This window comes from Oryx dammah, unplaced genomic scaffold (genome assembly GCF_014754425.2).
Source record: "Oryx dammah isolate SB20612 unplaced genomic scaffold, SCBI_Odam_1.1 HiC_scaffold_16, whole genome shotgun sequence".
Lineage (NCBI taxonomy): Eukaryota > Metazoa > Chordata > Mammalia > Artiodactyla > Bovidae > Oryx > Oryx dammah.
This window is the reverse complement of record NW_024070200.1, coordinates 18,658,467-18,674,905: the sequence shown is the minus strand read 5'-3', so window position 1 is coordinate 18,674,905 and position 16,439 is coordinate 18,658,467. Positions and strand designations below refer to the sequence as shown.

At 37.9% G+C, this 16,439-nt stretch overlaps 1 long non-coding RNA gene across 2 annotated transcripts in view; it reads right to left on the bottom strand.

The window, feature by feature from the left end:
* LOC120875044 overlaps positions 1 to 15,949 on the bottom strand; it is a 31,369-nt gene extending 15,420 nt beyond the window's left edge. For both annotated transcript variants that reach the window (XR_005723797.1, XR_005723798.1), the window contains exons 1-3: positions 15,939 to 15,949; positions 12,843 to 12,847; positions 7,004 to 7,086 (exon numbers count right to left, since the gene is read on the bottom strand). This is a non-coding gene — a long non-coding RNA (uncharacterized LOC120875044). The remainder of the gene's footprint in view (positions 1 to 7,003; positions 7,087 to 12,842; positions 12,848 to 15,938) is intronic.
* Between the last annotated feature and the right edge of the window lie 490 nt (positions 15,950 to 16,439).

Here is a 16,439-nt window from a genome sequence, read left to right as displayed (position 1 = left end):
TTTTTGTTGCAGAATAAGTTAACTACACTAAATACATTTCTTTCTCTATGACCTTAATCTTGAGGAGGAGCTAGTGGTGGGGCTAATGGTAAAGAATTTGCCTGCCAGTGCAGGAGATGTAATAGGCACAGGTTCAATCCCTGGGTCAGGAAGATCCCTGGAGGAGTGCATGGCAAACCTCTCCAGTATTCTTCCTAGAGAATCCCGTGGACAGAGAAACCTGGTGGGCTACAATCCATGGGATTGCAAAGAGTTAGACACTACTGAAATGACTTAGCATGCATGCAGGGTCCAAAAGAGTACATTGTCAGTTTGTCTAGCTATCAATGTCTGAAGTTCAAATTTCTCACAGTCTGTGTATTGCTAGGAATTTAGTAGGTATTTATTAATGTGATAATATAAACATAAATTCTTTGCTACTCCTTTTCAAAAAGTTTTATACTTTCTATTACTAAAAGATACAATTGTCAGAGAATATGTGTGTACTTCTTTATGAAACTGAGTATATAGAAATTATGAGAAATATACTGTCATCTCACATTCTTCAGTTTAGTTATTGTTCAGATGTTTAACAAGTTGGATGCATCACTCTTCAACATTTTACCCTTAGTAAATGGCAGGATATTAGTCAGCTGAGTGGCATTGCTTCTATAAAATAAGCATTTTGATTTAGAGTTTTCTCCTATTTTGCAAGGAAATAAAGTGTGTTGTCAAAAAATAAATAGCACTATTACTTCCCAATAAAATTATATATAGTAGATTTACAGTTTTTGTTCTTTTATGTCAAGGGAGGATTTATCAGTTAAACTGCTTGATCAGTCTTAAAGAGACAAAACATTTTTAGCAGTGTTCTTTTTACTGCTTTCTAAATATGCTTTAGGGTTTACCACATATAAACTTGTCTAGCCGGCACCTGTCAATCATTCAGAGGCTTTACAGTAGGCATCCAGGTATAGCATGAAAGAATAATGTGTTGTAAGCGTTAGTCTATGAGTGCAAGGCATAGCAGAATGAAGACCTTTCATAAAACAATGAGAGCTGGTTCTTCGGGGAAAGCAATTGTGGTAACTTTTAGACAGGGAAAATATCCATCTGAAAGTTGAAAGCAGCTCGTACAGTCCCTCTTGCATTACTGGTTTCTACTTTTGAGTAGTTGTTCAAAAATAGAATGCTAGGCAAAAAGCAGAAAATAATCAGTATCAGAGCAGAGATGGAAGCAAAGAGAAAAATAGACAAGAATTCTGGGAGACAATGACAACCAGATTTCAGTGTTTTCTGGGCTAATCCAAATTAGGCATTTATCTCACTTGTGTAGAATTTTGCTTTATATTACTTGGGTAATTAGGAAATGAAAGCTATCTACCTATCCTAAAAACTCTGATTTAGAATAATAATCAAGGTATGATTATTGTAGATTTTTATTCTCCAGACTCTGTAGATTTTTAAAATTCTACATTCCCTCACTCATGTAAAAAAAAAAAAATCATTCTCTTTAAACTTATGCAAGCCAAACTTCGGCTATTCCTACTACAAAAGAAGAGAACAATTACAAGCAATTCAAGGATGTTTCTAGAAATATAGTTTTCAAACTATTATACCTGTGATAATTTATCATACAAGTTCAAATTTATTGTGAGAACTACAGTTAGAAAATACTAATGTTATCCATTTTAAGAAATTAAAAGTGTTGTCTTGCTTTTGAAAGAAAATGTATTCTTTTTTCTTTTGTATCTTTAAAAAAATGGCATATAAGTAGACTTTCTTTGTTTAGAGTGGTTTTAGCTTCATGGCAAAATTCTGTGAAAGGTAGGGAGGTTTCCCATCTGCCCCTGGTACAGTGGAGAGCTCTACACTCTCACATCATTGTCAGTGTGTCTATGTATCACACTGGCATTGCACCTTCTCTGGGTTTTGACAAAAAATGACCCACCATTACTATAGCGTACAGAATAGTTTTACCCACCTAAACATCCTCTATGCTTCACCTGTTTATTCCTTCCTTCCCTCAAGCCCTGACAACCTTTGAACTTCTTACTATCACCATAGTTTTCTATTTTCTAGAATGTCATATCATTGGATTCATAACATGTAGGCTTTTTAGATCAGCTTTTTTTCACTTAGTAATGTGGTTTTCAGTGTCCTTCATGTTTTTTCGCGGCTTGAGAGTTCATTTCTTTTCAGCACGGAGTAACATTTCATTATGTAGATGTACCATAGTTTATTTATCTATTCACCTACAGAACAAATTGGTTGCTTCAAAGCTTTGGCAATTATAAATAAAGATGCCATAAACATCCATATGAAGGTTTTTGTGTGGACATAAATTTTCATTTAATATGAATACATGCCAAGGAGAGTGCTGGATTGTACAGTGAGAGCATGTTTAATTTTGTAAGAGACTGACAAACTGTCTTCCAAAATGCCTGTGCAATTTTGCATTCCACTGACAATGAGTGAGTGTTCTTTGTGCTCAACATCTTTATCACCATTTGATGTTCTTGGTGTTTCTGACTTTGGCCAAAATGTTTTTAGAGGGAAATAGTCTTTCTGGTTCATTCACTTCCTGTGAAACTTGGTTTAGTGTTTCTCATTTCTTGAATGCATTCTTTGTTCATCTCTGGACCAAGTGTGAAAGTGAAAGTCACTCAGTCCCGTCCAACTCTTTGCAACCCCATGGCGCTCCAAATCTGTGTTCCACATATTTTGCATTTGCAGGCACTTTTGTTGTTTTTGTTTAGTCACTCAGTTGTGTCTGACTCTTGGCAACCCCATGGACTGCAGCAAGCCAGGCTTCCCTGTCCATCACCCAACTCCCAGAGCTTGTGCAAACTCATGTCCATCAAGTCGGTGATGCCATCTAACCATCTCATCCTCTGTTATTCCCTTCTCTTCCTGCCTTCAATCTTTCAAGGCATTATGAGTCAGTTCTTCACATCAGGTGGCCATAATATTGGAGCTTCAGCTTCAGCATTGGTCCTTCCAATGTATATTCAAGATTGATTTCCTTTATGATTAACTGGTTTGATCTCCTTGCAGTCCAAGGCACTCCTTGAAAGCACTGGACCACTATTTTATTTTCCTTGGAGATTTTTGAGCTGATCCTGTGTCTCTTTTACTGTAATTCCCTGTAAAGCCAAACTCTACTGAATCTTTGAAAAATGAAGCGGTATTTATTTTTGGTAGTATGTGGGTTCTCTGTCTTTTTCCCGTATCAAGAAAATCATGTACGTAAAATGATGGTAGAAAATGTAGAGTGCTGTGTTTTCTTTGGGGATATATTGAGGGATCTCAGTAGAAGAATGGTCATTGTTTCATTTGAAAAGTAAATTCTTGAACCTTTAAAATTTATGGCAGCAGCTATGAACAATGGCTTGTGAGTAAAACAGATTCAATTTCAGTGCCTATAAAGGTGAAAAATATTCTCTCCCTCAGGCAAACATATTTTCTCTGCTAGGTTTTATTGAAAGCTGACTTTTTTGTGAAAAAAAAAAAAAGTAATAGCCTGGAGTTATGATCTCAATAATATAAAACTTTACAGACAATTTTAGATGAATTTGTTCTTATGTACATATTATTGGTTATATATTCAATTGTCTACTAAGAGTAATCAGATGGTAATTAAAGGGAATTAACACATGAAAGCTAATAATTTGGAGGAAATTGCAATAAAGCATCCATGGTTTAAGTTCAGATTTTTCTTGTTTTCTTTATACTTTCTCTTCTGGTTATTGTCTCTGTGACTTTCCATAGAATTATGTAGACTAGGTATACAAATCATTCCACCAACTTGATAGAGATGAAAAAAGATTTTGCTTTCATTATAGTCTGAAGTTTGTGTCTGCTCAGTTTACTATAAACATATATCTACTATCAAAATAAAGTTCCATCTGAGAAAAATGTTTTTTCCAGCTTAATTTTGAAAATGTTCTTTATAACTTCTGTTCACTTTTCTGTTAAGTTTAAACAATTTTCCAGGAAAATGCTTTCAAGTTTTCCTGTGTCACATAATAGCACTATGTTTTTGAGAAAAAGAAACATATAAAAATTGGCTTACTTATTTTGATAGCAAATAGGGATCTTTAAGGGATTTTGTAGTACTTGAAAGTGAAAGTGTTAGTTGCTCAGTCGTGTCCGACCCTTTGTGACCCTATAGACTGTAGCCCACCAGGCTCCTCTGTCCATGGATGTCTCCAGGCAAGAATACTGGAGTGGGTTGTCATTGCCTTCTCCAGGGGATCTTTCTGACCCTGGAATCAAACCCAGGTCTCCTGCATTGCAGGCAGATTGTTTACTGTCCGGGCCACCAGGTTAATCTGTAAGTATATATTTGATAGCAAGTAGATAGTTTTATTTTTCCCACTGGTTTTTATACCTTCCAACAGAAGATTAATGTTTTTCTACATTGATTAATTTTCCCAAATAGTATACTGGAATCTGTATAAAACAAAATATTTCATGCATTTCAAAATCTTTTCCACATGTTGTTGGGCACATAGTTGACCCTTGCTGAATAACGGAATGTGAATAGAAGAATATATGGCAATAAAGGAAACTTTATCTAAATCTACTAGAAGAGACATGACAACATGTCCAAGTTAGCCTGTAAGAAAAGTCCCTTGAAGAGCACCATGGCATCCTGGCCAGTAGCCTTCCTACTGCCAGTTAGGAGAATAATGATACCTTAGACCGTTTAGCTCTAGCAGAGCCACCAGCTGGTGGCAGCCACACGTGTCAACCAGGCAAGATCAGCAGGACTATTCAGCTGAATTTACTCCAAATTGCTAATCTATGTTTTGTGAACTGATGAATGATGTTTTTTTTTCAATCCACTAAATTTAGGTGGTTTGTTACACAAGAAATTACCAATACATATAGTAGTCCATGTGCAATAGAAGTTGTTCAGAATAACTTAAAACATAATTGCAGAGATACTTATATAATGTTTTAAAAATAAAGTGTGAATTGCTTTCACATTTAGAAATACTGAATTAGTACAACAGGTGAAAACTTATTGTGAATAAATATATCTTAATGTGGCTCAGATGGTAAAAAATCTGCCTTGGATGTGAGAGACCTGGGTTTGACCCCTGAGTTGGAAAGATCCCTGGGAGAAGGGAATGGCAACCCACTCCAGTATTCTTGTCTGGAGAATCCCATCCACAGAGAAGCCTGGTGGGCTACAGTCTATGCATGGGGTCTCAAAGAGTTGGACATGACTGAGCAACTAACACAGTTATTATGAAGAATATCCACCTAGTATACATCTATAATGAACCAATAAAATATACCAATATATAAATAAAATGTAGCAAAATATAATTGAATATAATAAAGAACATGTTGATCCTATTTGTCTTGCCTGGGGGAAAAGTACCAAAAAACCAGTGCAGTTACAGGGACTACAAAATTCTCTATTGAGTCACATGGATTGGCTATGATAAATCAGACTTTAGCATAAGTGTCTAACATTGTTTTTTGATTGTAGTGTAAATGCTTGATGTCAAGCATTTGACTGCTGAGGTGTCTATTTCCAAAGATATCCATCTTGAATCATCATTGCCAGCTATATGACACAGCTATGAGCAAAATAATCAGTTCAGGAATTAGGTGCTGAGATCAGCCCTGGGATTTCTTTGGAAGGAATGATACTAAAGCTGAAACTCCAGTACTTTGGCCACCTCATGCGAAGAGTTGACTCATTAGAAAAGACTCTGATGTTGGGAGGGATTGGGGGCAGGAGGAGAAAGGGACAACAGAGGATGAGATGGCTGGATGGCATCACTGAGTCGATGGACATGAGTCTGATTGAACTCCGGGAGTTGGTGATGGACAGGGAGGCCTGGCGTGCTGAGATTCATGGGGTCACAAAGAGTTGGACAGGACTGAGCGACTGAACTGAACCGAGGCATAAAGGTTTCTCTTCCAGAAAGCCTTGGTTGCTTGAGTGATCCCACGTCTTCCTCCCCATACCCTACTTCCTTCTCTTAAACTTTAAACTAGCCAATAAAGTGTGCACCTCATTGGAAAAGACCCTGAGGCTGGCAAAGATTGAAGGCAAAAGGAAAAGGGGATGACCAGAGGATGAGACGGGTAGATAGCATCACCAAATCAATGGACGTGAATTTGAGCAAACTCTGGGAGATAATGGAGGACAGGGGAGCCTGGAGTCCTGGAGTCCATGGGGTCTCAAAGATTGGGGTATGACTCAGTGACTGAACAACAATAACAAGGAAATTCTAGACATCCCACCCTTGTACACTAACAAAAGTAAAGCCCCAGGTCTGCTCTCTCATTTTACTTGAGATCTCACTGTGTGGCCCTTGAGCATACTGTATACCCTCCTGGACTTGGAGATATCACAGAAGTGATGTATCTTGTCAAAGTTTCCTGAGAGCTTTTGCTAAAGTGCATTCTGCCATCGTAAGAGCCAAAAGGGCCAGTCCAGATACAACATAGGCCCCAGTGGAGAAAATGTCTATGGTGGTTCCCTATGAGAAATGCAGGTCAGGCATTTCTAGCCCAGAACATCACCTTCAGTACAACACAACACACAATTTTGACATAGACACACACAAACACAATTTTGTCATTCTTCTCTGTGAGAAGAACTGAGGCATTGATGTGCCAAGGATCATCACAACCTACCCACTTTCCCTAGGCAGCAATTTCAAGACACAGCTCAGTGCTGCCAGTGAACATACCATGGACAGAATGAGCAGCTCTACAGTGAGTCTGCTACTGTGCATTAGAGGCCCAATTAAACAAACACAACCCACTACACCACTACAGCTCTTGTATACAGACAGACAAAACCCATATGTTTTCTCCCATAAAGGATTACAGGGCACAGACAAAAGGCTAAGATTGTCAGCATTTCAAATGGATTTGTAGACTAAACATGTTTCTTATTTGAGTTTTAATCATGAGCTGGATTCCTCCAATGTTTTGTTCTTTTCCATTGTGTGAAGTCCCATTAGAAAAGGAGACAATCAGACCCTCATACTTTTTTCAATCTGGAGAGGGAGCCTGAGAAACGGCTACCACATCCAAGGAAGGCAGCAGGCGCACAAATTACCCGGGGAAGCTCTTGTATGCAGATAAGCAAAACCCATATGTTTTCTCCCATAAAGGATTACAGGGCACAGACAAAAGGCTAAGATTTTCAGCATTTCAAATGGACTGGTAGACTAAACATGTCTCTTATTTGAGTTTTAAGCATGAGCTGGAGTCCTCCACAGGACTTTCCTGGGGGCTCAGATGGTAAAGCGTCTGTCTACAACGTGAGAGACCTGGGTTCGATCCCTGCGTTGGGAAGATTCCCTGGAGAAGGAAATGGCACCCACTCCAGTACTCTTGCCTAGAAAATCCCATGGACGGAGGAGCCTGTTGGACATGACTGAGCGACTTCACTTTCACTTTTTTCAAACCAGTTTGGGAGAATGTGAAGGGCAGCTGCAACTGCTCTTGGTATTAAGTCCAATGGAATATCCCCCAGTAGGTTCACAAAAACACAACACAACTATGCAATGTCATATCAGCTGGTTATACAGGTAAATCTATTATAATATCTCCCAGTGCAGGCTGAACAGATCAAAACAAACAGAGCATTTACAAGGATAATTTTCATAAGTATCTCCAGTCCATTTCGCAAAGGATGGTCCATGGAGTATTAATATTATGTGAATTAATGGACAAGGTTTTCGGTGTGTTTGGGGCATGCAGTGGAAGTGGATACTTCTAAATATTGTGTACTTTATACTACTTTGGGAGATTTATAAATATATGATAGTTTCTTAGAGGCTCTGCAGAATACTGTAGAAGAGAATTGTTTAACTTAGTTTATAGCTCATCGTGTTCCTTGTGCGTTCATCACAGAAATTTCTTGGTGTGTTTTCTTACTAAGAATTCTTGGAATATTTATGTCTTCATGAACATAGTTTGAGTGATACCTGTCTATAAAATTGGATGTCAGTAATAGGCTACAGAAAATTCTCATAGATGCTGTTGCTCACAGTCAAGTCTTCGAAATTTCTTAAGTGGAAGCAAGTTAAAGATTAATATACTGACAAAGACTTTCTGCATAGCTCTTCAACTAAGGTTAGAATTAACTTTCCCTGTGACAAGAGAGTGTCCCTGCACAGATCACCTAATTGGAAGGGGGCGGCAGAGGGGCAGGTTGTATGCCTCACAATGAAAGCATAATTTGGCTGAGTATAAAATTTTTAAGAGAACATATTTTCTTCCTTATATCTTTGCATTCACTGTTGCTTTCTTTTAAAGTATTTACTGAGGCAGAAGAAAGCCAGCGTTTGTCCTGGTTTGTGCTTACTTATAAATAATCTTGCTTTACTCTCTTCACTTTTTCCTCTCTAAATGCTTGTAGCTGTCTGTCTCAAAACTTTTGTTGTCTGGGCTGGGAAAATTGCAAATTATTTTGTTCTATAATTTGTGTCCCTTTCAGATCGAGAATATTTATTTTATATTCCGTGACTGCTTTTGTTCCTGTTCTGCATTTTTTTTTCCTCAGTACTATGATGAGGCCTCCATTTTGTTGGAGGCACATTTATCACCTTCTCACTCATCAGTTTTTTATCTTTTCCCTTTTCTGCTTCATTCTAGGAAAAGGGAAACTTACTAAGCTTATCTTCTTCATTACTTCTCCATAAACATTCCAGTCTTGCAATCTCAAGAAAGTGGAAGTCACTGGGTCATGTCCAGCTCTTTGTGACTCCAGGGACTCTATAGTCCATGGACTTCTCCAGGCCAGAATACTAGAGTAGTTAGCTGTTCCCTTCTCCAGGGGATCTTCTCAACCCAGGGATTGAACCCAGGTCTCCCGCATTGCAGGTGGATTCTTTACCAACTGAACCACCAGGGAAGCCCAGGAGTACTGGAATGGGTAGCCTATCCCTTCTCCAGGGGATCTTTCCCACCCAGGTATCGAACCGGGTCTCCTGCATTGTAGGTGGATCCTTTACCGGCTAAACTACCAGAGCAGCATTAATTCAGGGTGACAATTTGCAGCTTTAATGTACTCCTTTCCCAATTTGGAGCAAGTCCATTGTTCCATGTCTGGTTCTAACTGTTGTTTCTTGACCTGCATAGAGATTTCTCAGGAGATAGGTAAGGTGGTCTGGTATTCCCATCTCTTGAAGAATTTGCTACTGTTTGTTGTGATCCACATAGTCAAAGGCTTTGGCGTAGTCAGTAAAGCAGAAGTAGATATTTTTCTGGAATTCCTGTTTTTTTCTATAATCCAACAGATGTTGGCAATTTGATCTCTGGTTCCTCTGCCTTTTCTGAGGAGAAGGCAAAGGCACCCCACTCCAGTACTCTTGCCTGGAAAATCCCATGGACTGCTCCTCCGTCCATGGGGTCGCTAAGAGTCAGACATGACTGAGTGACTTCACTTTCACTTTTCACTTTCATGCATTGGAGAAGGAAATGGTGACCCACTCCAGTGTTCTTGCCTGGAGAATCCCAGGAACGGCGGAGCCTGGTGGGCTGCTGTCTATGGGATCGCACAGAGTCAGACTCGACTGAAGCGACTTAGTAGCAGCAGCAGCAGCCTTTTCTAGTTCTCAGTTCACATATTGTTGAAGCCTTGTTTGGAGAATTTTGAGCATTACTTTGCTAGTGTGTGATATGAGTGCAATTGTGTAGTAGTTTGAACATTCTTTGGCATTGCCTTTCTTTAGGATTGGAATGAAAATACCTTTTCAGTCCTTTTCTAGTCCTGTGGCCACTGCTGTGTTTTCCAAATTTTCTGACATATTGACGGCAGCACTTTCACAGCATCATCTTTTAGGACTTGAATTAGTTCTGCTGAAATCCCATTACTCCACTAGCTTTGTTCATAGTGATGCTTCCTAAGGCCCATCCTCAATAAGGGTTTCCCTAAATACTCTCCTAAAATTTCTCTATACTCCCAGAAGCCCTTAAATTTTGTCTCTGTTTATTTCCCCCCATAACACTTGTCTTCTTTGTATCATCTGTTTCCCCTAAAAGAATGCAAGTTTCATGCATTGTATCTGCTGTGTTTACTACTTTCTCTCACACATGTAATAATGTCTAGTGCTTGTTTAGTAAGTAGGTTTTTTGGGAAATAAATTAATAGTGGGTCCAATTATGATATTATCATTTTATAGCTAAGTAAACTGAAGCTCATGAACAGTATGAAAAGGCAAAATGATAGGATACTGAAAGAGGAACTCCGCATGTCGGTAGGTACCCAATATGCTACAGGAGATCAGTGGAGAAATAACTCCAGAAAGAATGAAGGGATGGAGCCAAAGCAAACACAATACCCTGTTGTGGATGTGACTGGTGATAGAAGACTCTAGAGAGTCCCTTGGACTGCAAGGAGACCCAACCAGTCCATCCTAAAGGAGACCTGGGTGTTCATTGGAAGGACTGATGCTGAGGCTGAAACTCCAATACTTTGGCCACCTCATGCCAAGAGCTGACTCATTGGAGAAGACCCTGATGCTGGGAGGGATTGGGGGCAGGAGGAGAAGGGGACGGCAGAGGATAAGATGGCTGGATGGCATTACTGACTCAATACACATGAGTTTGAGTGAACTCCAGGAGTTGGTGATAGACAGGGAGGCCTGGTGTGCTGTGGTTCATGGGGTTGCAAAGAGTCAGACATGACTGAGTCACTGAACTGAACTAAACTGAAACTGAGGCTCAGAATTGTAGATAGTAAGTAGCAAAACTAGGATTCCAACACAAGTCATTCTGATTTCAAAGTCCGTGATCTTAGCTGCTAATCAGCCTTGTCATTAATAATGGTCAAGACAACTTAGTCTAATTTTGAAATTTAAAATAATAAGTACATCTTGCTTTGTGTGTGGATATTTTCTCAGTTATCTAAAATGTGAGATATGGCCCAATATTCCTGGTGATTGAGGAAGCTCTAAAAAAAATGTAAAAAAAAAAGGGGGGGGGACATCCCTGTTGGCTCAGATGGTAAAGCGTCTGTCTACAATGTGGGAGACCTGGGTTCGATCCCTGGGTCGGAAAGATCCACTGGAGATGGAAATGGCAATGCACTCCAGTACTATTGCCTGGAAAATCCCATGGACAGAGGAGCCTGGTAGGCTACAGTCCACAGGGTCACAAAGAGTCAGACACGATTGAGGAAGCTCTACCAACAGCAAATGACCCCACACTTCTATTTCTCAACTTCTACTTATTACTGTCTTCAACTTATAAATTTTCCTCTTCATACCATCAAATGGTTTAGAGAAATTAAATATCACCAGAAAAAAAAAAAGATTATTTAATTTTACATGGAAAATTCTTGTTGCTTAACTGACCTTCAGAAAATAAAAATCCAACTCCATAAAGTACTGTTTCAGGCTCTGTGATAGACAGAAATAAAGGTAATTTGGCACCTGGCTGTTATCTATACATAGGCACCAGGTACTCTTTTTATTCCTAAAACTATCTGTGTACTTTGTACATAGTAACATGTCATTTTGTATTTCAATGTCCTTTTCATAGTAAGCAAACTTCTCTAATTTTTATAAGATGGTTATATACACTAATTAGAAAATTAGAAAAGTTTTGGAATATGAAAATAAATGTAAGCAGAAAATGAGAAAGGAAAATTAAACTAGGTGCTAGTTTGTGATATGAATGCCTTTGACATTTAACTTCTAAATTTGATTTTTGCTGTGGGCGTTTGCATCTGGGGGTCATCAAAATGCACAACTTTAGTGGTCTGAATAGTACCATTTATGAGATGATCTATCAGGGAAGTCAATATGATGTTGGGACTCAAAGCATGAAAGATTGCAGGGTATTTAAAATGCTGAAGAAGAATATTTACTCTCTTGGTTATGAAACTTTCTAACTATGATGAATTAAATTGCTCTATATAGAATTGTACACACTAGAATATAACAAAAGTAGGATTAAGAAATACACAGAATTCAATATGCTGAAATATTTTGCTGAAATGTAAGATTGTCACTTAGGTTATTGTTAATTGTGTAATCCTAACTCTACTGCTCCCATGAAGAATCTATGAACATAGAACATTTTGGCTGCTCATTATTGGATCCCCATTTCCAGAACAGTGTTGACATTTGCTGTAACTACTGAATGAACAAAGTGAAAAATTAATAATGTGGGCCTTGAATGTGACTTTAGTCGAACACACTAGTTTAGACAACTGGCCTGATGTTGAACTCCTTTGAAGTTTATATTTTCTTCACTTTCATAATTTATGAGTCAGGAATTTGACTGACTCATGAAAGGCTCAGCTAGAAAAATCTAGAAAAATTACTCATCTCCATGTGACACTTAATTGTGGTTCCTTCCTGATTTGTTGAGCAGCTGCTCTGGTCTTAAAAAACTAAATTGGTTTTATTCACATATCTGGTGCCTTTGTGAAGATGACTGGACCCTTTTCCATTTCCATGTTATCGTAAGGCCCCTAAAGACTCTCTGCAACTGATTATCAGAATTCATACGCAGTCCAGTCCCACAACTTCCTACTGGTGAGGTTTTGAGCCAATTATTTAACCTTCCCAAACCCCAAGTCTTATTTCTAAAGTTGCTAAATGTACCCACCACATTATAATATTGTAAATGGTAATTTCATAAATGTTTGGCACAAGGCCTTGTACATAAATAATCATACTTATGAACCGTTAATGACTTATGTACAAGGCAAATGAAAAACTGGCTTAAAACTCAGCATACAAAAAACTAAGATCATGGCACCTGTACCCATCACTTCATGGAAAATAGATGGAAAAATGGGGGGAAAAGATTAAAAAATGGATATAGTGGCAGATTTTATTTTCTTGGGCTCCAAAATCACTGTGGACAGTGACTGCAGCCATGAAATTAAAAGACACTTGCTGCTTGGAAGAAAAGCTATGACAAATCTAGACAGTGTATTAAAAAGCAGAAACATCTCTTTGCCAACAAAAGTTGATATAGTCAAAGCTATGGTTTTTTAACTGTGGTTGTGAGAGCTGGTAAATAAGGCTGAGTGTTGAAGAATTGATGCTTTCAAACTATTATGCTAGAGAACTCTTGAGAGTCCCTTGGATAGCAAGGAAATCAAACCAGACAATCCTAAAAGAAATCAACCCTGAATATTCATTGGAATGACTGATGCTGAAGCTGAAGCTCCAATACTTTAGCCACCTGATGAGAAAATCTGACTCATTGGAAAAGACCCTGATGCTGGGAAAGACTGCAGGTAGGAGGAGAAGGGGGTGACAGAGAATGAGATGGTTGGATGGCATCATAGACTCAATGGACATGAGTCTGAGCAAACTCCAGGAGATAGTAAAGGACAGGGAAGCCTGTGTGCTGTAGTCCATTGGATCACAAAGAGTTGGACACAATTTATGACTGAACAACAATAAACTGTTATTATTGAGTTGGACTTTTTAAGCATTTAAGCTTTGGGATATTTTGCTGGGTAAAGGAAAGAGAAAGGTATCCTGGTTAAAGTGAATGTTTTAAGCCAAATCAGCGTAATGAAAATAATATGGAAAAATACTGAGGGGATTTATTTGAAGGAAATAAAATATGGGAGGTATTAAGAAATCATTTATGCATTGGGTGAGCATGAAATATAATAGCAGGTTTTAAATTAGTAGAAAGTAGCTTCACTGGTAATAATAGCACATCTTAGTAAAAATTAAAACCATATTGGATCACAGCTCAATCTGAATAGCTCAGCTGGTAAAGTATCTGCTTGCAATGCAAGAGACTCTGGTTTGATTCCTGGGTTGGGAAGATCCCCTGGAGAAGGGAAAGCACTCAGCCTTATTTACCAGCTCTCACAACCACAGTTAAAATTATCCAGTATTCTGGCCTGGATAATTCAATGGACAGAAGAGCCTGATGGGCTACAGTCCGTGGGGTCTCAAAGAGTCAGACACAACTGGGCCACTTTCACTTTCATTTTCTTCCCTGATAATGAAGATTTTTCTCTAAATATCAAGTGTAAAATTAAATTCTTTTAAATAATCTCAGTTTCTTCACATGTGCAAATGTGTACCATGACATAACAATTGACATTTTATTTATGGCTAAGTGTATAAATTCACACTTCATGGAATAATATTTTTAAATAATTATGAGGTCATTGACTTTCAGTTCAGTTCAGTTCAGTCGCTCAGTCCTGTCCGACTCTTTGCGACCCCATGAACTGCAGCATGCCGGGCCTCCCTGTCCATCATCTCTTTTAATTCCCCAATATTCCATTTTCTAAAGTGTTGTCTTAATAGGATACAGAGATTAGTTATCTTGCTTTAAGGAAGAAATATTTATCTAAATACTGGATTTTATGAGTCAGCAAGGAGTTCTATGTAAACCAAAGGAAGCTGCTAATACTGATGTTATAAATGGGATTATATACTCCTGGAAGATGCTTGCAATTTAATCAAAGTGATTTTGGAGCTTTGGAAAAATATCCTGATGTGTAGTTTAGCATGGAATTAACAGATTGTTTTTATCCTAAAGTCTGTAATTACTAATTTTCTTCAGTCGTGGAAAGCAAAGCTTATTTTGTAATATTGTTTCATTCATTGGGTGTAAAATTATAGTAGTTACTTATCCCCCTTGGTAGCCCCAAATAATGTAGTTTGTAACTCGTATACTTACTAAAGTCTTTATTGAACTTCTACTACTTAAACATTACTTGTGTTATGCTCAAAGTTCTCTTTTTTTAATGTTTTTAAAATTTTATTTTATCTTAAAAAATTTTGCCATGATGTGCGGCTTGTGAGATATTAGTTCCCTGACTAGGGATCAAACCCTTGCCTTTGGCAGTGAAAGCTCAGATTTCTAACCAGTGGACCACCAGGGAATTTCTAAGAAATAATATTTTTCAAAATTATAATGTTTCTAAGTTAAATACTCACACATGCAAACATATGCATAAACATAAACCCATACACACCCTAACTGTTGATTTTTTTTTTCAATTCTGTAAAATATAAGATTAAGTGAAACCACTGTAATTTTGGGTTTTCCTGTAGTTAAAAAAAAAAAATCTATATATTTGACTATGTAAGCACCCAAAGTATTTCTTAACATTTTCTTGGCAAACAAATATGGATTAAAAGTAGTTACTTGTGTTATTCATAAACTTTCAGGAGCAATGACTGAAATTAAAGTCTATACAACTATCAAATTGAAAAAGGGAATACTCTGAGCAATATAGAACAGCTGTATTTTATAGGAAACCTTGTATTTTAGGAATGTTAATTATTACTTACATTTTAAGTAACACTAAAGCAGAAATCAATGTTAAAATCACTATCTTCATATATTTCAGAAATTCTTGGCTTCAAATTCTAATTCCTTCTAAGCCCACCCTATACTATTTATATGTATATACACGGGCTTTTAATCTGGTTGTAGCAAGCAGGGGTTACTCTCTAGTTGTGATACACAGGCTTCTCATTACAGTGGCTTCTTTTCTTGCAGAGCATGGGCTCTAGGGCATGCAGGATTCGGTAGTTATAGCTCATGGGCTCAGTAGTTGAGGCTCTCAGGCTCTAAATCATAGGCTCAATATTGTGGCGCATGGGCTTAGTTGCTCCATGGCATGTGGGATTTTCCTGGATCAGGGATTGAAGCCGTATCTATTGCACTGGATGGTAGATTCTTTACCATTGAGCCGCCAGAGAAACCCCCTACCCTATATATTTTAAACTAAAATTTTTTATTTTAATCTGTTATCAGAGATAGTGGGTGATAAAATACCATAAGTTTTGAGAGACTCATGATTAAACTCATAATCATAATAGATATGACTTGACATGCCAAGCTAAAATCAAAATTTAATTAAATTTAGGTTATGATCAGTCCTATGAAGAAATAGGTATAGTCATATGAAGAAAGATGGAAACTATCATCATGAAACCATATTGTTTAAAATATGGAGATTCTTTACCAACCTAAAAATAGAGTTACTATGTAATCCAGCAATCCCACTCCTGGGCATATATACAGAGAAGATGAAAATTCTGAAAACTGTAATTTGAAATGTTCATAGCAGCAATATTTACAATAGTCAAAACATGTAAACAACCTAAATGTCTATCAATAGATGAATATGTGACCAACCTAGGCAGCATATTAAAAAACAGAGACTTGACCAACAACAGTCCATCTAGTGAAAGCTCTGGTTTTTCCAGTAGTCATATACGGGTGTGAAAGTTGGACAGTGAAGAAAGCTGAGCACTGAAGATTTGATGCTTTTGAACTGTGGTATTGGAGAAGACTCTTGAGAGTCCCTTGGACAGCAAGGAGATCCAACCAGTCTATCCTAAAAGAGATCAGTTATGAATATTCATTGGAAGGACTGATGTTAAAGCTGAAACTCCAATACTTTGGCCCCCTGATGCAAAGAACCGACTCATTGGAAAAGACCCTGATGCTGGGAAAGATTGAAGCCT